Genomic DNA, 26,795 nt, shown 5'->3' with positions numbered 1-26,795 from the left:
GGGGCGCGGCGCGCGCCCGCCCGCGCGGCAGCCGTTGGGCCGGAGCCGTTGGAACCGTTAGAGCCGTTGGCGCCTCCCCTCCCCCCGCGTTCTCTCGGCGCGCTGAGGAGGCTCTGGCGGCCCTGAGGCGACGGCGGCACCGGCCCGGGCGGGGGTCTCCTTCGGCGACGGCGCCTGGGTGGCAGGAGCCGGGCAGCAGCTGGAAAATGGCCATGGGAAGCAGGGAGGGAAGGGGATTAGCGATAGTGTTCGCAAGGAGAGGAGCGGGAGCGCGAAAAGGAGGAAAAGGAACCAGAGGGAATGAGAGCAGAGGAAGCAAACGGGGCTGCAGACCCCTGAGGTAAGCAGGCCCCTTAGTCCTCCCTCGGCGTAGGGAGCAGAAAGAAGAGTTTGAGCTGCCGGCTGGCCACACGTTTAGTTTAACATAAAAACGGAAGGTGATGGTTTTTAATGGGTAGAGTTTGGTGTCACATAGAAGGAATAGGGAGCAGCTCTCAGGCCTGTGGATTTTGAGCCATAGGCCATTGCTTTTGCTTTTAACAGCTCCATTTACAATTCAGTTCAAGTTTCTGGTATTCCTGCGGTTATCCCTGACCTAGTGCAGGACACGAATGGAGAGTTCTCTGCTGGCATCCCGTTTTGAAGACACCAAGGCTGTGCTCTGTGTCCCTTTCTGCAAGGTCCACCCCGCAGAAACAAGGTGTGCAGAGGAACAAACTGTTGCCCTTGCAGTCATTACACAGCAGCTGTCGAAAACGTCACATTTGAAAAAAGTTCAAAGATCGAGTCCAATAGTAGGCTGCATTAGGAGCTGGTAGAGAACTAGATGGTTCATGGTTTTTCTTTAACCCCTATTCATGTGTGGGGTATTGATGGTGACAGAGGGGCACATGCAAGCACACCTTTGTCACATTGTATTACTGTACTTTATAGTGTGTAATTACCAGCTCCTTTGTAAAATGCTGTGCAATTTGTGAGTGAAAAGCTTTATTATACTGTTAGAGTACACAGATATTTATTGTAAGTAGTCATGTTATAATTCTGTGGTTAGGCTCTTTCTTGGAGGTAGCCTGGAATTTGCTTTCCATTAGTAATTATTAAAACCCAAAGGAGCAAAGTTTTTTAGTTAGACACCGTGATTTGTAGTTCAAAAGAAGTGTGGGCATGCGTAGAGCACTGAATGCTCCAATGTAGACTTGTTTCTTGGAATCTCCAAATGATATGAATGGTGTCAGTGGAAGAGTATGACCAAACCTTTTTCCCAGCGTGAATAAGATACCTAATGAACAGCCTTTCTGTTGCTGGCATGAATTCCTATTACAACACTTTTGCTAGTTGATTTCTGACTGGTTAGCAATATAACAGACCAGGAACGTGAACACAAAGACTAAATCTGTCCCAAGATCCTTGCGTGACTTTTTATAATCTATTTCTGTCCCTTATCTTTAATTACATGCTTGTGGACAGTTGCTATCAATGCATTTATGAGTGCTGACATCTAGTGTTCTAACGTTGGTAACTCTTTGATTTTTTTTGTTTAATTCTGCTGTTTACAATTTTGTGTGAGTTTAGCCATACTCTTGCAAAAGTAATCTAAACAGCTTTGTAGGCTATGTCTTTCTTTATCTGCAGGGTGGGTACAGTGGATAAACCACTACAGGCAAAAGTGGTTCCACCAGCAGCACTTTTACTGACCTGCCAAAATGTTGTGAGCGGTGCAGTTGCAAGCTAATGTGCAAGGTGATTTAACTGAGATGCTTCTCTCAGATTTGTGATATCTCTTTCTAGTTCTCTGCCTTGCAAACCATGCATAAGAGAGACGAAAGAAAATGCTAAAAAGTCCCAAACTGCTGTGCATATTTCACATGGAGGCCTGTGCTTTGCAATACATAAAATGAAGATAGAACCTTTCAGCTGTCCCAGTGAGGACTGATAAAGAGCCAGTATTATTCATGTGTAGGCTCAAGTGGTTTTCTCCACACAGTTCTCAAATAATATGAACCGGCTTGCATTCAATGTCATACCACGTTTGATTGTGAATAGTGAATATCATGACATCATAATTAAACTAAAATTAATGAGATTCCATCGGCTGGTGTCTCATTGTGTGAAAGGACTTCAACTCTGATCTTAACAGAGCAGATCCAAAGATAACAACATAACCCAGTCTTTTGCCTTGCTGCTTAGAAAGGGAATTACTAAATGCAGTGGTACCTTGTGGGATGATATAGTCTTTTTTTTTTTTGTTGGTATCAAAAGAAATATTCAGAAAATTTCTTTTAGGTAAACAACCTCAAAGTCATCAGCTGAAAAATTTTGATCACTATCAATCTGGACTTTTTGGATCCTGTGCCTGTGCTGCAGATGCTCTTGCTACGTCATATAAAAATGTGGTCAAAATTTGTTGTTAAAATTATTATTGGTATAATATGGAAGACAGCATGTATGAGAATGGCAGAGCTGAGTGACATTTTCTTGTCTTCCTTCTCAAAACAAAAGCAACGAATTTAGGATAAGTATCTAAGAAGCAGGAGACACAGTCAGTCACCCAGTAACTATAAACATGTAACAAAGAAATGTATTCCTATCCTTTAATGGGAGAGGTCAAAGGATAGAGTTATATATGAAAGTAGCATCAAATTTAAACTGTCCAGGGGAGAGCCTCATAGGGATAACAACGTACAAGGTAATCAGATGCCTAATGCTGTTAAAGCAGGGAATGCTGTAATGCAGACAGGTTACTGGCCAGAGCATACATAGCTCCATTTTGATCAGGACACATTCGCAGTAGAATGGAACATGACATATTAGAATATGTAGTATTGTAGCTCGTAATAGTATGAAGAAGATGAGAATGACTGCAGTTTTCTCTGTCTTTTGTGCTGACCTTGGGGTCTTCTGGCAAATAGACTGCTTAGAGTGTCTCAGCATGATTAAGAAGGAAAGAAGAATGTGCTCAAAATGGACCTGTTCCTGGTTCTGTGAAAGCATAGATTAGATGTGCTTTGATGAACCCTTGTCACCCACCAGTCCCGAATTCAGCAGTAGGAAAATCTGGGCTGGTGCCAAAAAGAAGATACAGTATTTTAAAAAGTAAATATGAATTCAACATTAAAAAATTTACCATCGTTGGTTTACATCGAGTTTCAGCAAAGACAAGGAAGCATCTATTTGTGGGCTCTGTCATAAAAGTTAAAAGTTTGCAACTAAATCCTTTTTGCCTTCATGAAGCTGGCACTGTTACTGCATCTAAAGCTGCGTTATCTTAGTAGCGCGTCATGCACTGATGTACAAATTTATGTTGGCATTTTACTCAAAGAACAGAAAGCCTTCTATCTAATTTTTAAATCAGACCTCATTCCATTTCTCCTAATGTCTTTAGGTGTTTGCCAGTAAATCTGGAAAAAATGTCCATGGCAGGCAGTGCTATTGTTCTGTGGTTTATTGCTGCCATCTACTGCTTTCTGCTGTGCACTTCACACCTGTCATTTCTAGTTAGCCAGCATAAGTCACCTCTACTTTTCTTTCAGCTGTATGAACTGAGTGATGTTATCACGTTATTTAATTTTAGTTTTTCTTCAAATAATGAAGTTTAGAAAAACATGCAGGAATAAAAATGGGTAGCCTTAGTAAGTCAGTTAAAAGTCTTTTACTGCACAGCAATGAGATGCCTCTGTTGATCAGAGTTAAAACCAGGTACGTTCTGCAGGCAAAAGCTGTGAAAGCTCATGAAATACCAACAGGCTAAGTATGGAAAGAGAACAGTGAAAGAATGTAACCCTTACGAAATTATAATATCTGAATGACTTCTATCCTCTGTTAATAAAAAGGCAGTGGTTAAAATAAAAATAAACTACAGTGATTCGATGCCTATTAAACTTGTGAGTGAAAAATAATTATCTGTAAATGATAACTTAAAAAATTCTTATGCAACTGCCTCCCCAAGTGATTCTATATTTAAAAAAACTTCATTGTAATTAAATTCTCCGGTATCAAGGAGACTGAAATAAGCTAAAATAAGCTCCTTTGCTTAAAAGTATGGGAGGATGTATGTATGTAGACCCTCCAAAAGATCTCGGGAACCACGTATCTTTGTCATTTGTTCTGCAGAATAGCAGATGAGAAGCAGTACTGAGTTTTGATTCTCAAACCAAGTAATTTCTGAGAACAAAATGCCGTCACTTCAGCCACCTGTGTTTAAGTTCACTGTGATAGCACCAGTGAACTTAAACACTATTGCAAAATATGAAGAACAACCATGTGTTCAACTTATGCTTCGGTGGCTTTCATTTTTGCTATTAATCACAATTTCAGTGGCTTAAATTTTATATTCTGAGGACTACAAATGCAAGTGTTACCATGGCTGAACTTAAGCTGGTAAAAGATAAAATGCTACACATTTCAGATCTGGTTAAAATGTTTGAACTCTGTTTGCTTAAAATTAAATTTCCTAGGGTAAAATGGACTTGCTAGATGGAACAGGAAATGTTTTAGGGGGAAATAGCCGGTGCAAGAGTGTCAGTTTCTAAATATAGCAATTGTTGAGATTATCAAATGGACATTTTTGTTCATCCGACCCATTCCTTCCCCAGCTGTGAAGAACCAGAGGAAACAAGATTTGCAAAGTTTTAATATTTTCCTTGAAAAATTCAGGTAGAAAAGCATATAGTATTTTCTCGTTCTAATTTGTGGTCAGTAAATAAAAGAATTTAAGATTTTGATTTTGATCTAACTAGAAAACAGCAGTGGACTTGAAAATTGCTTTACTAATCTCTAGTCCTTATGAAGAGAAAAATTTCATTGGATTTTGCCTTCATCGGTTACCTAAGCCAGTTTGACTTCAATTATGGACGTTCCTGACAATGATAGCCCCTGAGAATTGCTCTGTAGTAAAGCCTGCATTTGGGTAATCTTTCCTTGAATTCTAAGTTACCTGTCGGCAGTATAGGCAGTTAATTAGAAACAGCATTTGTATGAGGCGCATCAGCCTTGTAAATGCCTGTTCTTTTTCTCTTCTGTGGGCAGTTGTTGCGGTTCTCATTTATCTGTTAGGAAAATAGTCTGTAATCATGATGTTTATGTACCAGACATTGATTATCAATATATGATTTTTTTTTTCTTTTTTTAAAGCAGGAAAAATTGAGAGCAGTATACATAGTGGCCATTAGATGTCAGAAAGATATTAACCATGGCTACTGCTGACAGCAATCTTTTTTGAAGCATCTATTCAGTATATTGATTTTTGTCATCCCAGTCTTATCTTTTTAAAAAACCCTTTCTTATGGTAAAGTTGTAGTCCACAATGATTATGGAATAATGTCAAGGGCTATTACCTTAATTATCTATGATTTTTACCTAAAAAAGTTGCAGGAAATGGAACGTTTAGCTTCTAAATCCCATCTGGAGCTGCTCATCCTATCCACTAAATTTTACGTGTAACTCCAGTTACACACACGCTCTTCTAAACCCATGAAATATTGTGTGTTGTCAGCATCCCACAGGGGTTACAAATGACAATCTGGTAACAAGGTGTTTCATTGTGCTTTTTTTTATTGTGTTTTTCCTAATTTGCAGTATTTATTTTATGCTACTGTTGTTTTCTATTGCTGTTCACCTTTCATTCAGTGTATTTAGAGGTAAACTTAGCTTAAAGCATGTTAGGACATTTACTAAATACTTAGCTGTTATATGTGTGTTTAAATACTTTGCTGAATTGGGGGTAGGTCTCTGGAGGACTTGTATTTTACTTCACGTTATATATTTGCAGTAAGTTTGTGTACGTGTCTTTTATTCTAAAGAACAGTGCCTGGAATCAGTTTCTGCTAAAATATCTTAAATTAAGCAAGACCAGAATGCTAACTAAACAAACATTTCTAATGTTAAAACTGTCTGCATTTCATTTAGTTGGCTATTTTTGTATCATAGGATTATTTCTTTTTGGTGGAAATAGAACATGTGTATGTTGGAGACAATAATCCCCAAACAGGAATGTGTTAAAATCAGGTTTCTTTAAAGAGAATCATTTCTCTCACATTAAAAGGCACATTATTTAAAACATTTTTGAGATTGGGAGGCTCACTATTCTTATATTGTTTACACTTATGGAATATATATAAAAGACCAATCAGATCAAAACTTGCCCAGAGGGAAGGTTTGGTTTATATGTATTGTAACAGGGAATCCAAAAAATAAGGTTCTATAGCAGTCTCTTCAGTCATTTGCTATTTTGGGGGACATTTGAGCTTTGCATTCAAGTAAAATATAGGATATGTGCATAAGATTTTTTTTATGACCTAGTATGCTTTCATTATAAAAAATATAATACAAAATCTGGTCAAATTTTCAGCAAATTGTTTTGTGGCCGAACTATTTAAAATGCTGTATATGTATTTTAGAAATCTAGCAAATTCTACAAATATTAACTCCTTTAAAACTTTCCATAGATACGTGGGTCCACAAATACAAATAAAAGAAAGTCAAATTAAACTATCTTTGCTAATGATATTTGCCTGTATTGGAAATACATTTTTTTTCCTGGCGTATTATTCTTATTTCTCATGGTTCAGAGACACAGGGGGTTTAGTTCCTTGTTTTCCTGACTTGTTGGTAATCTGAGAGCTGCTGTCATGGCCCTGGAGGAGGTCAGAGCAATCTGTTGCTTCTCTCACCTTACTTCTCTTGTCCTTTGGCTGGATTTTGTAGGGAGAGGGATACTGGAGCCAGCTTTGTTGGCGCTCTGTTGATATTATGCCTATAGGGGAACCTCACCTTCAGCAGGAACGGTCAGCAAAAAAAAAAAGTAACTATTGTTTCTAACATTATAAAAAAATCTGTCTCTACATTTTATTATTACAGTAATGGCATCTATTTTAATCTAAAGCAAGTAAGGGACACTGAAATTTCCCAGGGCTCTCGGATAGTTTTCTTGTGAAAACTATTTCCTATTCCCTCTGCCATTTCATATGCTAGTCAGGTGTGCAAAGGTTTTACTTGTCCTTTCTGCTCTTACCCAGAATTCAGTTGGCCAGCCACTGCTCTTTTTGATTTTTCAGTGTAATGATTTCTTTGCTTCTGTAGGAATGGCAAAAGAGAAAATTAGTGTGTAACAAAACAGAAGAAGCCTTAGGTAATAGAAAAAAAAAATACTAGAACAAGTCAAAGTCATCAAGGTGCCTTAAAGCAGCAGTGGAATATCACTTTAGTATTCAAGAAACCCAGTCTCAGAAAAAATCCTCAGTTTGTAACTGAAATTAGAGGTTTGTCTCACATTTGGGTAGCCTGGAGGTTTTGGCACTTGTACCTCCTGCATCACTAGAATTTAGGAGCAGAGTGGCAGCTCTCAGGCACTGGCATGGTTGAAGGAGACAGCTGCAGAGTAAGAGAAAAATGTAGGGACATAAAAGATTTTAAGTGCAAATGGGGCTTGACTGACATTCAGAAATGTTACTAGATAGTGAAAATCATAATTTTCCATGTTTCCCGGCAGCTATGTCTTCTAGGTGATGAAGTCATATGTCCTTCTATGCAAGTATTGTGTATGGTTTTACCATCAAATTTCACTTGTACAGAGTACTCCTAGATAAGCAAATAGTAGTATATATACAAACCCCTATAGCAATTGCCAACAATGCATTATTCCACAGTTGTAGATTTTTTTTGAAAAAATTATTCAGTTGCTGTAAGCTAAAGTTATTTAAAAAGCCTCCTAACAGTTGTCAAGAGCAAGTGCAAATACAAAAATAAAACTTTGTAATACAGTTTTGTAGTCATTGACCTCTTCATAAATGCCTGAAAAGACGGTTTAGATCAGATTCTAAGTACAGCATAGTAAAATCAGTGCAGCTTAACTGATGATTGTGGATTACTCCTCGTTTACAAAACTGTAGAAGAATTTGGCTTACACCTGTGAAACTGATTCTTTTCTCTTTCCACTGCTATACGCTCCAGTTTGTCCTTAATATTTTCTGGCTGGTCTTCCAATCTGCCATGTTCCTCTAGAACTAAGATGTGTGCTCTTTAGTCAGTGAAGAGGAAACTAAACATTGATGGGATGATCCACACTAAACAATGTGGATGAAGATGAGCTGTCAGCCACTTAATATTTCCTTTAAAGTCTCCTAATTTAGAATCTAATGAGAGAGCTTGAACACATCAGTAAGAGGAGAGACACAAACATATGTACAGAGGACTGCAAATAGGAGAGGCTTTTCTGCTTTATGGACTGTCTATATTACAATATAAGATACCTCCTTGACTGGGAAGAACTCCTTGGCTTCTGTAATCATGATGCTCCAGTTTTACTTGGCATTCATTTACGCATTCTCATTTCTATTATTTGGATATTTACTGGAAAAGGGTCTTCCTGTATCACAGTCAGAAGTTTACAAACACAGCAGAGGCTGCAGCAGGAATGGTGTTTAGACTTTATATGTTCTGTTGAATATGAATTAAAAATATCACCACTTGGCAACACAATGGCAGCTCATAGAAATATACTGAAGTATATTTCTAGGGTAATCCATTTAAATTTAAGTAGGACTGAATTTACTCTAACAAATGTAATTTTTCAGTCAAGTCCATTGTTTACACAATGTTGTATGTTTGCCTCTTGCAGTACTTACTACTCAATATTTGATTCTCTGTTTGTTAGGGTAGACAAATTCTAGATCAAGATGCTAAAAAGGACTTCCAGCTGTCTGTTAACTCTTCTCCTTTCCCTAATTGACGGCAGACTAAGTGTAGCCAACAATTCTCTTCACTAATTTTAAAACCTTACGTCTTTCTTGCAGGGAACTTTATGTGATTCTGCAGTTCATACTATGCCCTAGCAGTTGCAGAGCAGTGTGCTGGACGTTCATAAAGTGCTATATTCAAACAGTGACAAATACTGCATAGCTTTTTGTTTCCTGAGATTTTTCAAATTGTATAGCTTATTCAGTCTGTTTCCATTTCAGGCCATCTCACAAACAAATGAAAGAATTCTGTACTTTAAACAGCTAGCCATCTAAAGTCTAACATGATGGGAGTATTACTAAATAGAAAAAGGAAAATAGGAATGAGAATCTGAACATGCCTGTTTTCCCTGTGGATTACTGTTTGAATGCTTTTTTAAATGGACACTTTAGCGACTTTCCACCAATAATTTGTGTGTTTAGAAGTTATTTGTATCAGTGGACTCATTTTTTTTCATAATTAAATAGTAAAAACTGATTTTTTTAAAATGTTCATCGATAATCACATCTACTCTTCTGTCGTACTCTGTCTTGGAGGAAACTGGCTTATCTTTCACTTATCTGTGAATTACATTGAAATCTCAAATGAAAGGAAGCATGTTAATGCAGTGGCTTAAAATAAAAGTTATAATCTTGTTTTAACAAAGCCCGCTGTCACACTTGTCTGGTCCTCTTTCAGTAGGCGTCCAGCTACCTGTGTAGTCATGCTAAAAAATGAAGTTCTCTTGTTTCTGAGCACAGTGGGCAGTTCAAATGGAGAAACAAGTTACCACTTAGCAAATGATTTTGGAATATCCAGAATGTAACTTGTAATTTGTAATGATTTGTCTTTGTCCTGCCTTTTTGTTCTCTTTCATCAGTCTGTTTCATTTAGTGAGATAGATCTGTGCCTCAGATTCACTTTGCAATTAAAAATAGTCATATAGGTTTCCACAAACAAAAATTTGTATTTCACTAGAACAATGAAAATATACTTCAGATACTGTTCCTTAGACTTTGAGGAACATTAATACTGATGCATCAGGCTATGTGTTGACTTGCAACAAAGCGCCAGAGTCATTGTTCCGTATCCCCTTTTTGTACTACTTTCCAGCCTCAGAGACGCGCTGTAATGATAAAGTTGAATCTGGAGCACTCAGTGCAACAGTGACGCGGTTCAGCTATGACTAGATGGACTAGGTATTTTACCACCTTCTTTCTTTTATTTAAGGTGAGCGCAAAGGGCTAGAAGAGCACTAGACAAGGAAAGAATTGGTTTATTTAGGAAATCAGCATTAGGTAAAGCTGAAAGTTTGTGAACAGGTTTCACAGAGAAACCAAGAGATCCATGTTGTGTTTCTATGGAAACTAGAGTTGGAAGTTTTATCTGGTGAGATTCTAAAAAGAGAACAATCTTCCTCTTTTTTTCTCGTTTGGGTAGACAGAGAGGATAAATACAGCAAAATCAATACTGCAGAGTGGTTTTTGGAAGGATAGTTAATGAAGTGCTTAAGGATGAAAACTGCTATGTAAATGTAAGGTGACATTTCTGTCTTAATGCATACCAGAAATGAACTGATTTGGGGGACTGATTGCTGGTTGGAACCTGTAGCTCAGCAGTCAAAATATCTGTACATGTTTCCAGTCAGTTGCTGTTCTTGTTGTATTATTTAATTATTTACACTTCGTCTGAATATGAGATCATAACATGGTGTTTAGTGTTGGTAACGGTTTGTGGAAGTCTTCCGTGTGCATCTCTGCTAATTTTCAGGCCTGACTCACCTCATCTCTTTTTCCTCGTTCTGCCCAGTCACATTTATCAACATTTATTTGTTGATAAATGTCTGCCCTGCCCTGCTGTACCCTCTATTTGTCCCACCCCAGGCTGCCACATTGCTCTGCCAGTTCCTTTCAGTTCTATTCCATGGCTCCAGCTTCGTGGCAGTCTGCGGAGCTGACCTCTGGTTATGCAGTGCTGAGTTGTGCTGTGTACAAAAAGTGTGGTATGGACTGTAGCCCAATGATGAATAAGCTGAGGCTAAATATACTAATCAAATCACAGGTTTGACATGTTGGTCAGAGATGAAAGCTGTAATTCATTAATCCATTGCGCTATTTTTGTCCATGCTCTTATGTGCTTTGATTTCACTTTCTTAATCAACGTAGATCAGTTCACAGCCTTAGAATTCATTATGTGCAATCTCTTCTCCTCACTTTCTACGAGATTTTTCAGTAGTTCACGATAGATACTGATCCTCTTTTAATCAAGTTTTTGTTCAGAAGTCAGTGGCACCTTATTCTGTGATTAATTCCTTCACAATTCCATGGGCCATACAAATAGTTTCATTATGGAAAGAGCATATGTTGATGTTTAGAACTGGTAGAGGCTTAACCTGTTTCCATCTTTGACAGTATTTAATATTGACTGTCAGAGCAAATGAAATAACATATGTATTTGCACTTTCGTTTTAATGAGGAAAAATACTGAATTAAGGATATCTGAATACTAATGTGTGCTGCCTATTTTCTCTCACACAAAGGGAATCATACTGTTTTATATGGTGATGATTTCTTACAAAGCAACAGATAGCTCTAGCAGCATACCTTTCCTTTTCTCTTAGCTCTTTCTTTGGCTCTTCAACTTATATTGAACTGAATTTCATGAGAAAGGCTGACTTACATGTTCGCTGCTATTTCCTGCGGATGATACATACGGCACTGTTCTGCAAGCATCATGTGGAAAATTATAATATAGAGCACTGTTTCCAGCAGCAGCTACTGAGCAGCCTTAAAGTTCAGGGTTTTCTATTCTGATACAACTTCTTGATATTGAAAGTGAAATCTTTCTGCTTTGACTAATCTGATTTGCTGCTTTAAAGTGACTGAGCAGGATAAACTGGTTGTCTGGAGCTGTAGCACAAAATAAAAGGAATAATTTATTTAATTTGAGATAACTTTAAAGATAGCAGCAGTGGTTCAATGAGAGGAAAATTTACTGTCTCCATTGTCCAAAACCAAACAGAAATAGGCTCGTGCCAGTTAAACGATATTTGTAAAATGATGTTACTGCTTTAGATCTATGAGCCTGATTAAGCTAACTGACTGAAATTATACCTGTGATAGATCCACAGTTTAAAAGAAAAAACTTACCCATGCAAGAATATTACGTATTTCAGGCCTTCATAATTCCACCCTAAGTTCACTTCTGTATGCCTTCTCCCCAGAATTTAGGATACAAGTGCAAGATTATAGAAAGCTGAATTGCTAACAAAGGGGCTTGGAAAGGATTAATTATCATAATAATTTTTTCCTTTCCTAATTTATAATCTGAGAGACAGAGAGCTTAATCAGTACAGCATCTCATACGTTTGTGAGGGCACTGGTGACCTTGAGTAAGTCTTGGCAAAGAAGAAAGCAAAGAACTAAAATAGAAAATATACATGTGCTTTGAAATCTGGTCTAGTTAGAGCACTAACACTCCAAAAGATTTTTATATACTTCCCCCCTCTTTTTCTTTGTATATCCCATATCTTATAAGGAACTACACAAGCTCATAAACATATATTTTTCCAGAATTTGACTAATAAATCTTCTTTCTCTGTAATTAGCATCCCTGACATATTAAGATAGAGGGAGAAATCTACCATATGAAGCAGTTGCTTTTCAAAAGTAATTTGCTCAATTCCTTCTCCCAAATCAATTTAAAAATTCAATAGAAAGAGGGGATCGTAAGTTATTTCATGAAAACTGGAGAAAGCATGAAGGCAAATGTAAAGATGCAGCGAAGGGTAGAACGGCTAGTTGAGCTGTAATCTGGGTAAGCAATATGTTTCTTTACTGTGCAGAGAGAAACAAGCCTCCTTAACCCAGCTTTATCTAGGCTACATAAGAGTATCATAGTATAAAAATCTGCTGCTAAATGACACAGGTCTCCTGAAATTTTTAGGAAATGGACTCATTTTTTAAATGAGAATTTTGGAGCTAGGCAGTAAATGCTTTTTCATTCTTGCAATTCCATGCGCTTTTTGGCCCTGCCATGAAAGAGAAGCCCGTAATGGATTGTTTGAAAAAAATTGATTCCTAAAAGTCATTAAAATGCTGAGGCCTGCTCCAGCATTTAAATAGTCGTTGCAACAGATTTCAATGAGTCTAAGCAAGAGGAAATTCTTTTCCGGATAATTATCTTTGACCTCATAACTTGGTAGGATAGAAAAGGGGGTGGATACTGTAGGCAAAATATGAGGCACAAAATGGAAAGCTGTACTTGCGATGCTGCAGAATTGTGACTTCTGCAAATTCTGAATGAAGGCTAGAGTTAGCTGAAACCACAGTCCAAGTATAATCATTGCTGGTGAGGTTATCTAGTTATTTAGGTACTGCAAAGGGAGACAGTCCAAAGGTGACTGAAGAGATCAGCTATTTTATGTATAGCTGTTCATTTCAGAGCTTAGTTTGCAGTTGGGAAAGGGAGGAGAATGTGCCCGTCGGTCACGTCAGCAGCAATTTCCTCCCACAGAGGCTTAGCCAGCAAGGCAAGGACAAGGCAACGGAACGCAGTCCTTTTCAATCAGGGAGTAGTGCTTTGTGTTTTGTTTTATTATGCAACATATTCTAGGATTCCTGCTGCTGAGTGAAATCTCATACATCCCTGGAGATGTCAGCTTTATTATGCCCATTTTACAGATGGCTAAAGAAGGAGTTTGCACTGATTTTTGGTTATGTACTACAGATTACTAACAAGGCTGTATTAAGCATACGGACACTGATTTTAACAATCACCCATGCTTTCTACCTAGCAGCTCAAACTCTCTGCCTTATGATGGAGGGTATAGTTCCTTAGCAACTAAATCTTCTGTTAGTTAACTGTAAGTCCTGTTTGAGCTGTTAATAAGATTTTAGTTGAAATTGAGACAGTAATTCCAAATATATTATGTGCAATATTTTATAGTAGAACAGGACAATTATAGCAACATACATATCCCATAGGGTCAGCAATAACATTTTTAGAAAGAAAATAGAAATGATGAAACCATTATGCCATCTGACTATCTAACTTAATTGACAAGAACTAGTTGGCCAGAGGGTTAGATAAATTTGATTATTATGTTTAAATTACTAGATATCTTGATAAAGAAACTTTTCAAGGGGATTTTGATGTACACAGTAAATCTCATTAGTAAAGCACAACTTCTAGATGCTTTTACTCGAGCTTTCTTTAAAGCTGTCAAAATGGCTCTTTAGTCGATGACTTTTATTGCTTACCTCTATGCAATGTATATTGAGAAGCTGATTATCTGGTAATAGAACAGTTTCCAGTATGCTATATGAAAGAAATATTTTAGTCTTATTTCTGCTGCTTCAGCAGGACAATTTAATATCAAGTACATCTGTTCTTATTATTCATAGCTAAAGTAAGATGAAGGAGACCCAAGAAGCTATACCATAATGGGATTACTTTTTGAAGTTTCTGACAGATGTATTGCTTTATGGCTCCCCACTGGACTAATTTTTGCCATATTTTGAAACTTGTTGAGCAGGAAGCCTTTTTTTTTAGGATTATTACTGTTAGTTATTTTACTTAAATATAAATTAGATGATGCTTTTTTCATTTACAACTTTACACAATAATGAGAGAAGTGTGGTATATACATAAAACAGAACAATCTGACTCGACTGCTGTGTTGGTCTTTTATTTTTTAGTTGAACTTGATGAATTAGGAGAAATTATTTTGCCTATAATATGCAATGCAGATGTTCCTGAAAAGTGGCTATTTTTCTATGTGTGATCTCATTCTTTGCATTTAGCCCACATCAGTCTCCTGTGCAGGGTAGGTTCTGAATTTAGTAAGAAATCTCTAAGGAACACCACAGGCCATGAGGGAATGGTGCTATGATTTCAGTAATTGCAAGTCTTTACTGGTAGTCAATATAAAGCCACACCCAAAGAATTGCGGAGGTATAAAACAATCCCTGATTATGCTCCATTTAGGATCCTGTGACACTTCCTTCTAAATTGCTGGACTTTGTCTTGTCCAAATTCTAGTTATGAGTAGTTTCACTTTGCGTCACTAAATTCTCTGGCTCTGTCTGAGGATCAATCCATCTATGCTCCAGATAGGAGTATGACTCGGTCACATGCCTGTGACCGTATTGCAGGACCTTGACTTAATAGGGACATATTAAATGAGTGTAGATAATAGGGGAAGCAGAGCCCTCTTAATCCCTTCTAGTTTATCCATACCTGAGTGCCTGATGTTGCTTGGATATAGTGATTTTCCTAAAAGCGTTATTACTCTGTGCTGCTAAGCAGTTGCTGCAATGCACCCCAGTGGTGCATGAAATAATTCCGCTATAACTCATATGGTGCATTAACTCTGTAAAGCGCTGTGGAGTTCTCTGGATGACAAAGAGTGTGTCATTTAATCATGTATTTTTACTTTAATATGTAAGAAGCTGTACCTTTTTAAGGACTTCTGTGTGCAAAGTGATCCACTCAACTCAGTATCAACTCTTCGTCTGTAATCTGTTTACTTTTTGGTTGGATGAAAAAGCTTTGACTTTCTGTCACTAAAGAGTTAACGCGATGCATTTGGAAGTCTTAGCCTACCATTTAATGGAAGGAATAAAATTCCTATTCCAAACATTCTTAAACTCAAGAAAATTTAAAGATTGTGATTTTAAAGGAGAAGGTTAAAAGCCACTGAGGCTGTAGAAAAGGGAAACCGAGGCAAAAATAAGCCTATTAAATGTGTCTGCTAATTGTTTGTATCTTACTGATAGTCCGTATATTTTTGTTCTGTTTTGATGCCTTGTTTTTAAGGAGTGGACAGTGGTGGGAACATCTCTTATTATACAGCAGCTAAAGATCCATTTTCTTCTAAGTCTGAAATCTATTTCCTGAACGATTTTGTTTGTTCATGTGGGTTAATTTGTAAAGGACTTGAGGTCTTGTTCCTAATTAAGCTGTTAGTAAAACTCCTGACTTTGGTTAGAATGGAATCCACGCTGAGAATGAGTGAAATACCACTGCTTGCCTCTCCTTTCATCTAAGGGACTGTGTCTTAATTGGTTGCAAGCTTTCTCAGCTGAAGTTGTCTTGCATTTGGAAGGGGTTTATTTTTCTGTTTCTTACCATATAGATTTCTTCCTCGACTCTTTTGTGTGGGTTAAAAATACCCTGAAAGTGGTTGAACAGTCTGTGCACAGAGATGCCTATTATGCTGAAGTAATTAGTGTTGTGCCAGTGTTTCCACTATAAATTCCATTTCTCAGAGTTCTATTGCTCAGCTTCAGGAGTTTGTTTTTGTAAACAAGATGTCCACTCAGGCACAAATTGCTTTGAAACGTGTTTTAAATGTCCATTTGCAAATCTTTGAGCTATGAAAGAACTGGGGAGAGACCTGAGCAGTCAGCTGACTTTTGGCTCTCATAAATCACAGAGAAACATATTATTTTTCTCAGAGAAATGGTGTAACTTCTACCTAATGAGCCTCACTGCCAGTAGGGATATGATTACAGAGAACATGAAAATAAAAAAACATTTCACACAGACTTTCAGCCTTTGTGCCTCTCCTGGCAATATGCATACTAGGATGTAGTTTAAAGTATCCTATGAATGTTTGTCCCCATGACAGCCTCAATATTAGTGTTAGATGCACATTTTCCAGTTCAGATTTGGCAGCTGAGCATTTCTGCTTTGTGCTTTGCTTATAGTGTATCAGAATCGTGAGTATGTGCGGTGGAATTTTCAAACTACTTCCTTCAAGCAATCTGTAGAGGGCCTAACCATACTCCCCCAGGTTGAGACTTACAAAGTCCTAGTTAGTACGCTGCTTTCAAGCAGCAAGTACCTATTGCTGCGAGAAGCTTTCTTGGCTCTGGACATTTCTGCAATGAGGTATTTTGCCCTGTTCTCTTTGCCCAGGAGTGAGGGGAGCAGTTCCTGTTCAGCATTGACTACACTCATCTTTCCTCAAGCTTTTACTGGTAGTCTTGCTGTGTCATATTTTTTCCAAGTGCTCTTGGCTATGGTGAGAAATCACTGTGTACTTATTCCTACTTTGCTGGGATAAACAGTCCTCTAACAGTTTGATTCTTGCCTCTTTGCACATTTATACATTCAGCTTTTACTGTTATGCATGGGTTAAAAGTTATGTCCAGGCTTAGGCTCGGGGACTGGACCAACTGATCAGAAGTTAGACAAATATAATAACATTGACAGTCATGTCTGTGTTCCATTTACACCTGGAGATTTCAGCTTCTCAGCAAAGTCATTCACACTCGGCATAAAATACTAGCTATGTGTTTGCATCCGCCATTCAGCAGTTCCAAGCTTCAACCTTACATTAATGGCATGTTGTAAGATAAGGTTTTCACTTACAACGCTACTAATCTGCCGTTCCCCAAGGCTATGTGACACACTTTCATGTGAATTTCCTACATTCTATTCAACAATACTAGCCTCTCAGAAAATAATATTGGTTGTGGCTGTAGTGACAGTAGGTGGGTTCCTCTTCTGATGAATGTTCTGTGCACTCTAGAGCAAGAAGGAAATTGAGGTGAAATGCAAGTGCAAAACATTAACAGAAGGAATCAAAACTAGAGGAGAACTCTCGCCTAAATTTTCATTGCATGGTAGAAAAGAGGGAAAAGAGATGTCAATCTACTACACACATGGATATACACATACATAGTGTTATGATACACTATAATTTACTGCTTTCTTAATTTGAAGGTCTGTAGTGTCTTTGTACATGCGCTATTTCCCGTGTACCCAGTGATGCAAAAAGGAAAAGTCGGAAACAACAATCAATTAGAGCTTATGAAAAACTGGGAAACTATGTTTGTTTATACTGTAAACCAGATCACTGAAATGATGCAATTGAAAAAATAAAAAAAACAAAGACTGGTTTTAGCCTGTGTCATTTTGGTGTTCCAGGTGCTAGCAACACATGAACAAGTGTACTGATACAGTGGGAGAGCATGGTGACCTCTCGCATGAAGTGGGGAAAAAAGAACCAGGAGTGAACAATTCTGGAGCTGATGTCACCTTCAGAATTGACATATCATGCATTGAATTGTCTGTGCATTGAAAGCTGGTATGGGCCTGCAGTAAGTGCTTTTGAAAGTCTCAACACTACAATAGGTAAAATGCATTACCTATTGTTATATACAGGAACTATTTTCTCTAGCTCCTGTAAAGCACACCGAATTAATGCTCTCTTGATGTATTCTTTCCATTGGGCTATTGCTAATACTACCCAGAAGAGACATGAACTATATCTTTATTTTACAGTTACTTAGTTTACCTTTCCTTAAGGGTGAATACTAACTTCATAAACAAAGGAAGTGGTCTAATATAGGCATGTCCAAACAGAACTGTACAAATAACTTGAATATGTATTCAAACTGAAAAATGTCAGAAAACACCCAAATTTTAGTTTTTGCTAGGTACAAAAAGGTTCTTTTTGCCTGAAAGGAACACTTGTTGGTTGTTTCCGGTTGTTTGGTACCAGATTGCGTATTCCTTTTGTTTTTCTTAATTTTCTTTTAAATATTTTAAAGTGTGATTAAATTTAGTCTCAAGACATTGTTTAGAATAGACAAAAAAAAGTTTCAAAAATTATTTCCCCCCTTGAGCCTATTCTACTGCCAGTTGGGTCTTCCTAAAACACACTGTCACAAGAAAGACCAGGAAAATAATAAGAAAAATTTTACTCCTTTTTCTTCACATGCTCACCAATGATAGGAGCTATGTTTGTCTGAATGTCATTGATAAAATTCTTTTATTGAAACATAAAAACAGGGGAAGGACATTTTGCAGTTTATTAGAGACCGTATTACTGTAAATTATGACATATAATTCGCCCTGGGAGAGTAAGGGAGTAGAGTGCACAGATGAGGAGCATAAGTCTCTCCCTTTGGTATAAAAGGTTTTATTCCTTCTGTCAATTTTATTCTGTGTCCTTTTGCTTTCTCCCTCTAATATGGGAAAGCCTGGCAATAAGCCTAATGTGAGTTCTCAACTTGTATCTGGGAAAGTCTAATGAGGCAGTGCATTCTAGCGTTAGCTGTTTCCTCCCCTATACCCCATTCAATTTTTTCAGGGTTGGCAGAGTCTAAAATCTGAACAGGTCCATCTTTTGCTCTTGAGGGACATACTTCTCAGGAGCTTTTTAATTACCAGTGAGATGTTTGAAGATCTGTTGATAGGGAGAGTGGACCTCAGTTTTTCACCAAAGGTGCCGCTTGTATGGGAATTCAGTCTTTAAAGCCTCATTTCTTGTTGCCTTAGAGCTGCCTCTGAGTCAGCACTACCCTGCCAGCTGCTTCAGTGCTGTGCTGAAAATTCAGAGGAGGCTCAGTTGCATGCAACACTCTGTTCTTGCACATAAAAAGAGATTCCAAGCAGGGATTCCTTTATCCTCCTATTTCCAGGCGGGGATAAAAGGAATTTTTCTAACACTCCAGGATGTAGGTGTGGTCAGCACATTTGCTGCAGGTTTTTCATCCTTTCATTGTCTCTACATTTTATCCCAACCCCAAGGTAACTTACATGTAGCCAAAATGTCTCAAAGTGTTACTTAGTTTTAAGAACCAGTGACATATTAACTTGTTTTTCCTCAGGGTGGTTTCTGTCCTTTTGGATAGATGTCAGGAGGCAGCTTCCTGCTCTTTACAAGGTGTAGGGTTTACAGTTTGGAGGAAAAAAGCAGTAAAAATGATCAGCTGTTCATTTCCTTGGGGTGCTAGCAGTTCTACAACAATGTCCATTGCTAATAGTTTCACAAGGCTCCATCTATCTGGAACTGCATATTGTCTTCTCTAAATGGGGGATAAGAAGGGAGGGGAGAGACAGAGGGTATCTTGATGACTTTGTGAGATTAACACCTTGTGTTGTGCCTCAGACTATTTTTTGTAACTCATGCTTTGCCAGCTTTAATCCACAAAGTGGCAAATGTGACAGCCATGTGTATGAAGGGTGCTAGCTGCTTATACTGAAGTGTTGCATATTCAGCTGAAGAGAGCCAACAACACCGTGATAGTAATTTCAATTCTTTGTTCTTCTCTTGGTTTTAAGGTAGCATCAGGTGTTTTATTTCTTTCCAGAATCAACTCTTCCTTCCAGTTAGTCCTGGAGCTCCTTAAATCATGGATCCAGTGTGAGGAAAAGAAAGATAAATCTTGAGTGCCTAGCATTTCTTCTACATTTTCTTCTCCTGCACTTGCTGCTCTTTTACCTCAAGAATAATAAAATAGAGAGGAAGTATCTTAAAGGGTATATACTGAACAAACAGGACAGCTGATTCCTTCTGTATAAATTTGGTCTGTCACCCTGAGCGTATGCCCGTTTCCTGTGGCCAAAAAAAGCAGCATTTCCGTATGCCACTAGATAATATGAGCAGGTGCTTCCTAAATGGTGGCACGCAGCCACCTTGCATGAGGTGAAATGGCTTTATGGTTCAGAGTACAGTGCAATGTGGGATCCTTTGTGCTGATCAAGATCATTGGTGATCTTGATCATTTCTCTGATTTTATTGGAGCCCTGTTGGACCTAGCCAAAAATTATTAACTGTGAAAAACAAAAAAACTTGGAAGACTTTATGACAATAGATGAGTAAGGCTTAGAAAGAAAAACTTTGATTTCAGTAGGTAAGATGTTAAAGACTATAATCCTAGTGATAGGTATAGCCCAACTGAACTGAATCAGACAAACTTTCCCTGCAGGTTTTATCCTGCTTTAATGGCTGTGATTTGCTGTCAGCAAACTCCATCTCCACAATATTGATATAATTACAGATGTATAATGTCAAGCTTGACAAGTAACATTTCACATCAAGCACTGTCTTGCTCGTTGTATTGTACTCTCACTCATTGTCCTTCAATACTAAATCCTAAACCCAGCTTTTCAGTTAGTTTCAAGCCAAATGTTTTGTATTATAGTGTTACAACCTCTTCAGTAAAAAGATTTTCGTTCTCCTGAGCAAAGAATTTGCCCCATGCTTAAAAAAACACATCCCTGGATTTCATTGTTGTTTTTAAATATAATTTATCCTTATGGAGTTGCCTTCCAGCTTCTCTTGCTCTTGGGTGCCATCATACATTTTTGGAAATAAGTTTTAATTGCAAGCAAGAAAGTAATTCTAGAAATAAGCTCTATGTCAATAAGTAGTTTAAGCCTGTATTCAAATTTCAGTGTCGTTTAAACATGTGCTTACATGAATTTGACTTTTAAGAAGAATGGACACCTCCAGCTGGTGTAAATAGCTATATATGTTTTTGGTTGTCAAAACTTGGTGGAGAATAACTGCTCAGTCTCTGCATGATGGCAAGACACATGGCAAGAAATTCGAAACATCGCATAGCCTTTTCTAACCACTATTCAAAAACCTGCATGAAAACCAGTATTCTAATTACTGCACAAACCAAGAAGAACTACTGATCTTCTGTTAAAGCTAACCTTCTCTTTTAAACTTTGTTTTGGATCCACAAATGGTGAAATAGAGATGATTGTATGTGGCTTACATTTTACAATAAATTTGGTTCATTAAGGACAGAATTTCATCCATAATTTGAAAGTTCTGTGGCTCCTGCTGGGTTTGAGCACTGTATGGAGGACTGTGCTGTGCTAATTACCAATGTGAATCTTGCCAAGAACAAGAGCTGGATGAAGTGCTTCTGGGTGTGCTTAACCTCCACAGGGGCCAAAGCACCTACTGCAAGTAGTTTTATGAAAGGAGGGTCATTCCCTGGCTGCTAGTGGCATGTTTCTACTAGTCAGAGCTGCCTGTCGTCAGCTCATCAGCTGCCTGTCTTGTGTCTGACAGGGTATTTGGGTGTATTATTAGATGTCAAAAGTGGCCTTGATGCTGGGTAATCCGCAGAGCTGAAAGCAAGTGTATTGCATGTCCCAGGAGGTCACTCCGTTATTCTCTCAGGGAGAATTTGTTATTCTTGTATGAACAGACAAGAGTGTTTTCTGTTATTTCTAGCATTTGTAACAAAGGAGATGTGTGATCTGACTATTTTCATGCAGACCAAATGGGGATAGTGGGCCATTAGAAGCCTGTGTGTTGAATTGTGTTATCTGAGCAGTTCTGAAGCAGGGATAAAATATCATTTGGTCTAGCAATGCCTTGCGCTAGTATTTTGTGATGCAAACCCAGAATTTTTCTTAAAAGCAGTTTTCACTGATGGAGGAAAAAGTTGTTTTTCTTTTTTTTTTTTAATAAATTTGTTCCCTTCTGTGTGATTGGGGATTCTAATGTGGCTTTCATGTAACTGTGCTTTTCCATTTAAGAGTCCAGAAAACTGGGCTTAGTTATTCCTGTCCAATTAACTCACCTGTCATAGATGTTGGAATTAAAAAGGGTGAAAACCCTAGAGAGTAAGATGAATATGCTGTCCTTTTAGGAAGTAAAAGAATTTATAAACCAAGAGAACCCAAGGCAACCTTAATGCAACACCTCACATGGCTGAAAGGACAAACAGATGATACTAGAAGTAGGACCTAAGGTCTCTTCCCGTGAGAGATAATGTATATCCCTTAAAGATGCACATTCTTTGTATTGAAGTTGGATTAAGTGACCTACCATAGAAAATTTGTGAGTATGAATGCAATTGAACCAGAAGGCCAGGGAATAGAATCTCATAGTAGAGCAATATGAGGAAGCTGCAAAACCTATATCCTCCGGGAGGAAATACTCAACATAATTACCATTCCACGTTATATTACGTAACTTCAGAGGACAAAATCTACATGTAATTTATGAATGGGATACAATCTAGAAGGGTTTGGATGTCTTCTATTCTGGCTTATATTTGTCCACATTGCAGAAACTGTAAGCATATGCTTAGAGTGACCTTTGCCCACAGTTGAAATGACTGCTGGATTGTTAAAAAATAAATTCAAGGGAGAACAGTTGACTCCTGTTAAAAATGTATGCAATAAAGGGATCTATCTGTTCTAGGTTAGAATTTTGGCTGTTATGGCCTTGATCTCTTGTTTACGGTGCTATAAAGCTTCATTATAAGAAATGATTCAAATGCTCTTTTTATTTGCTGAGCTTATTTTTACTGATAGCCTTTGGATGTGAATGTTTCCTGAGCTGTAAGCTCTGTTTTGTCTGCCTATGTATCTTCTGTATCCACCTCTGCCATCTCATAAAATGTTCATTATGTTACACTGAAAGCAATTGGGCTAAACTTTCATTATATGCTTTGAACAAATCTGAGTAAGGAAGCACAAGATCCAGTGCCCTTGCCTAATCTCATAAGTTTAAGCAAATAATTGTACCCTCTGTGCAATGCTCCGCTGACTTTCTAAAGTGCTTTGAGACTTGTGGATACAAAACATTATGTAGATATATTGTTTTATTTGTTTTTAGAAAATAAATATTGATGTCAGAGTTACGCTAGTGTTTTCTAAAGTAGGTTGTGGTGAATCACAAGTATTATTTAGCAGTACATATGCCTGAGTTCAACAGTTTTGTGGATAATTTGGGGTACAGATATGAGAAGAAACTCTTGAGAAAATACTTTAGGTACTGCTGTCAGTGTGTTTCAATCCTATCTTGTAGGTTGTATCAGGTGGGGAAATGATTAATTCTTTATTTATACTCATGTTTAACTCAGCCTCTCTTCATCTGGTTTGGGAATTAGGATAGTGAAGTACATCTTCATGTTACCTATAATTGTCTATCTAAAATCTTCGACAACAGATGGTATCATCAACATATGGAATCACTGTCATAGGGCAGTATGAAGCTCCTAATGTTTCCGCTGTTTTTTTCTCTTCTATAACAACTGTTGGGTTCTCTTTAGAGTATTCTTTTTCCTTTTTGTGTGTATAGGATCATAGGAACATAGAAAGGGACCTCAGAAGGTCCCTCCCCCATCTAGTCTAGCCTCTTGCTCAAAGCCGGGTCAGTTATGAGGTCCAATCAGGTTGCTCAGGGCTTTATCCAGTCTGGTATCAGTAACCTCCAAGGATGGAGACTGCGCAACCTGTTTTTGAAGGATCAGAGGAAATAGTATGGGAAAAATTGAAGATTTAAAAGAAAGAGTTCCTTTTCTTGCAAACTCTGCTCAAGTTTTTGTTACAAAATTAACCACAAGAGGGAGTTGAAGCCTTTTCTGTAGAGAAACAAAAGATAATATTAAAATATGCCACAAAACATTGGTACTGAAACTGGTTTCTTCAGACATCCCAGCTAAAGGGCTAAATGGATGGGTGTCCATTCCCCCAAATCCCAAGCTGAGGGAGTCATAAATGTTCACATCACTGCTGCACTTTAACCACAGGGTCCTATTTTGTCTCCATGGCATATAGTTAGCTGCACCATTATCATTTAATTTTATTCGTTGTTGGTAGGCTCTGCATTAAAGAATATGAGTCCTCCTGCTGTGCATGTAAGGAGCCTTTGGAACAGTGTAGTGCATGCTGTTGTGTCATGTCTTAGCTCCAAGTTTGCTGTAACCTCTGTTTTGTGCGGTAGAGAGGTAACTGCGTCCCAAGCATATGCTGCATGTCAGCTCAGCGCTTATTTTGTCTTATGGCTGGTGAAAGGAGCCTTGACATCCTCATCCTCTTCTCTGAAGAAAAAACATATTAACTCCTTCACTGCTGGACTACCACTGTAGCTGCTCTGATGGTCCTGTTCCACTGGGGTTAGCACAGTTCTACTTTCTCTTGCAAAGATACAAATTGAATCCTATCATCAACTATCTTAAAATCATTCCTGTGAGGAGTTGTGCATCTTCTTGGACAGGCAGTAGGATAAGCATCTTTTTATTTCTAAGGGTTCACATTTTCTATGTCGAACTGAACTTGATTACACTGAAAAGCTGTTTCTTCTAACTGTCCTGATCAAGTTTTTTCCCCGACATTTTAACTAGAAATGAGATGTCGAGTTAAAGTGCATGCAGCCATTCCATAGACTCCATGCCTTTTCCTGAAACTTGATACCCAAATGGAAAACGCTAACTTTGCTCTACCGGCTACATCAGTCTTGATAAATCTCACTCCGTATAGCTCTGTAGTCATTCTATTAGGAAATAAAATATGAGAGGAAAGGTCTCTTGGTGACAGCATTTGTCTCCAAATGCCAAGAAGCTTCAGCTAACATTGGTCATTTCTGAACTTTTGCCTTGGAAGCAGATTGTAAACACCATCTGTTGTTCAGGTGTGTTTTTCATCCTCTCATGAGAGGGAATTAGTCCAAAGGCTTGGCTTAGTAAGAGGGAAATATAAGGATGAATATCAGGGTGGTTTTGTGGCCTTGAACTGGCAAACTAAGTAAATGATGTTGATTGATACTGAAGGGCTTTGCTATGAGGAAGCCAGGAATGATCTTGCTCTTCACCCTTTAACTGCAGCTGGTACCTACTTCTGGGTGCTTGCAAAACTCACAGTGCTCAGGAAAGTAGAAAGTGTAAGGGCAGACTTTGGAAAATTTTCTGAGCAAATGGCTGTGAAAATAGATGTTATTCCTTGTATTAAAATTTTATTTTACAGGTAGCAAAACAGAGAGCAGTTGTATTATGCCAACTGGCTTCTCCAATTCTGAGCTACAAATTGTTAAAATAAAAATATTAAATAACCTTGAATCTTACTGAATTTGAAAGAATTCTCCTCAAGATGAAAAGAAGGAAAAAAGGGAGAAGTTTGTTCCTGCTGCACTTCTCTGAAGCAGTAGATCCAAAAAGGGACTTGCATTAGCAAAAGCTAACTGCTTTTACTCTATTGTAAGGCTGTACTGTTATGAAAAACCTTCTGGCTGAATTATACGTTCACTTTTGTACATTCACTTATGTTTAACTGGAAAATCCATTAGAGGCATATAGGCCAGAACAGATCTTAATTTCAGATCACATACAAGAAGGCAAAGGCTGAGACACCAAGACTATGTGTCAAAAGCTTAAAAAACTAAGTTAAGGAAATCAAATTAAAGCATTGAAAGAAATATTACATGATTCAAGGGCCAAAGGAAGGCTATCATGAAAGGCCTCACTGATGCCAGTGAAGGGAGATTATCTGTAAACTGTTCTGCATTCACTAGTTTAAATTACCAGATGGATTCTCTTCAGGTCACAAATATGATTTTGGAAACACAGCCCAGGGATTTGTTCGGACCTGCATAATCTTTCCTCCTTTCTTTTCCAGAGGAAAAATACTGCCTCCTTGGACATGTTAACCCAAGGAGAATTGTCCTTTCTTACCTCTCTAGAACTTCTTTGTCATGAAGGGAGTTTTATATTCTTAACATTGCATGTAGTCTGCATAATTTGATATAACTGGTAGCTGTATGCTCAGAAAAGTCTCCACAACAAACACTTCCATTTTCATGTGCAGGCAAACAGAATTACTTTCAGCTAGGCACCCTCCCTGCTTAAACCACCTGCTTAATGTTGATTTAGGAGAATGGTTATTATATATCAAGTATGCACACCTTCCTCTCAGCTGAAGATAAATGAGGCTTGCTACTGTTGTAGAGGGTAAATCTCACCATTGGTACTCCTATATTTATATGAGGTTCTGCAGGGTAGGAAGGAAATAGGTACTCCTCTAAAGAAATATATTTGTACTCCACAGGTTTATGCACTGGAGTCTGATGGCATGGATGGAACTGGCTCCCCTGAAACTTTTGGTTCTGCTGTATGATCTCTTTCAGTAACTTTCTGGCATTTATTTTTTCCATCCTCAGTTTTTTAACAAAGGAAAATAACTTCCTATATTTATCGGTGATACATATACCAACAAAAATAAATGACTCTAAACAAGTTTTGGGGATTCTCATTTTGAAATATGAGGCATCACTGCCTGTGAGTTTAGGGAGCCAGCAGCACAGATTACCTGATAAATTGTTTTATGAGATTCGTCTAAAGCATTCTGTAACTCTGCAGTCAGTGTAACTCAACATCTTTTCTCTTTGTTAAAGAGATTGCTCACATCCATTAGTTAATTCAAGCTGAATAAACTCTGTGGTGTGTTCATGCCAAATACTGTGAAAGGGAATATTGAACTGTTCCTTGGAGAGGCCCCTAGGATCTGTCATGTCTATACAGTACTTCTTACTAAGATGA

General features: G+C 38.0%; 1 protein-coding gene across 1 annotated transcript in view; it reads left to right on the top strand.

Moving 5' to 3' along the window:
• The first annotated feature begins 88 nt into the window (after positions 1 to 88).
• Positions 89 to 26,795, top strand: part of DAB2IP (DAB2 interacting protein) — a 267,258-nt gene continuing 240,551 nt past the window's right edge. Inside the window, exon 1 of the mRNA XM_068915273.1 lies at positions 89 to 340. The gene's annotated coding sequence lies outside the window, so the exon portion shown is untranslated. The remainder of the gene's footprint in view (positions 341 to 26,795) is intronic.

This window comes from Struthio camelus, chromosome 20, assembly GCF_040807025.1.
Source record: "Struthio camelus isolate bStrCam1 chromosome 20, bStrCam1.hap1, whole genome shotgun sequence".
NCBI classification, from domain to species: domain Eukaryota; kingdom Metazoa; phylum Chordata; class Aves; order Struthioniformes; family Struthionidae; genus Struthio; species Struthio camelus.
Note: the sequence above shows the minus strand (reverse complement) of the source record. Positions and strands in the feature narration are given on the sequence as shown.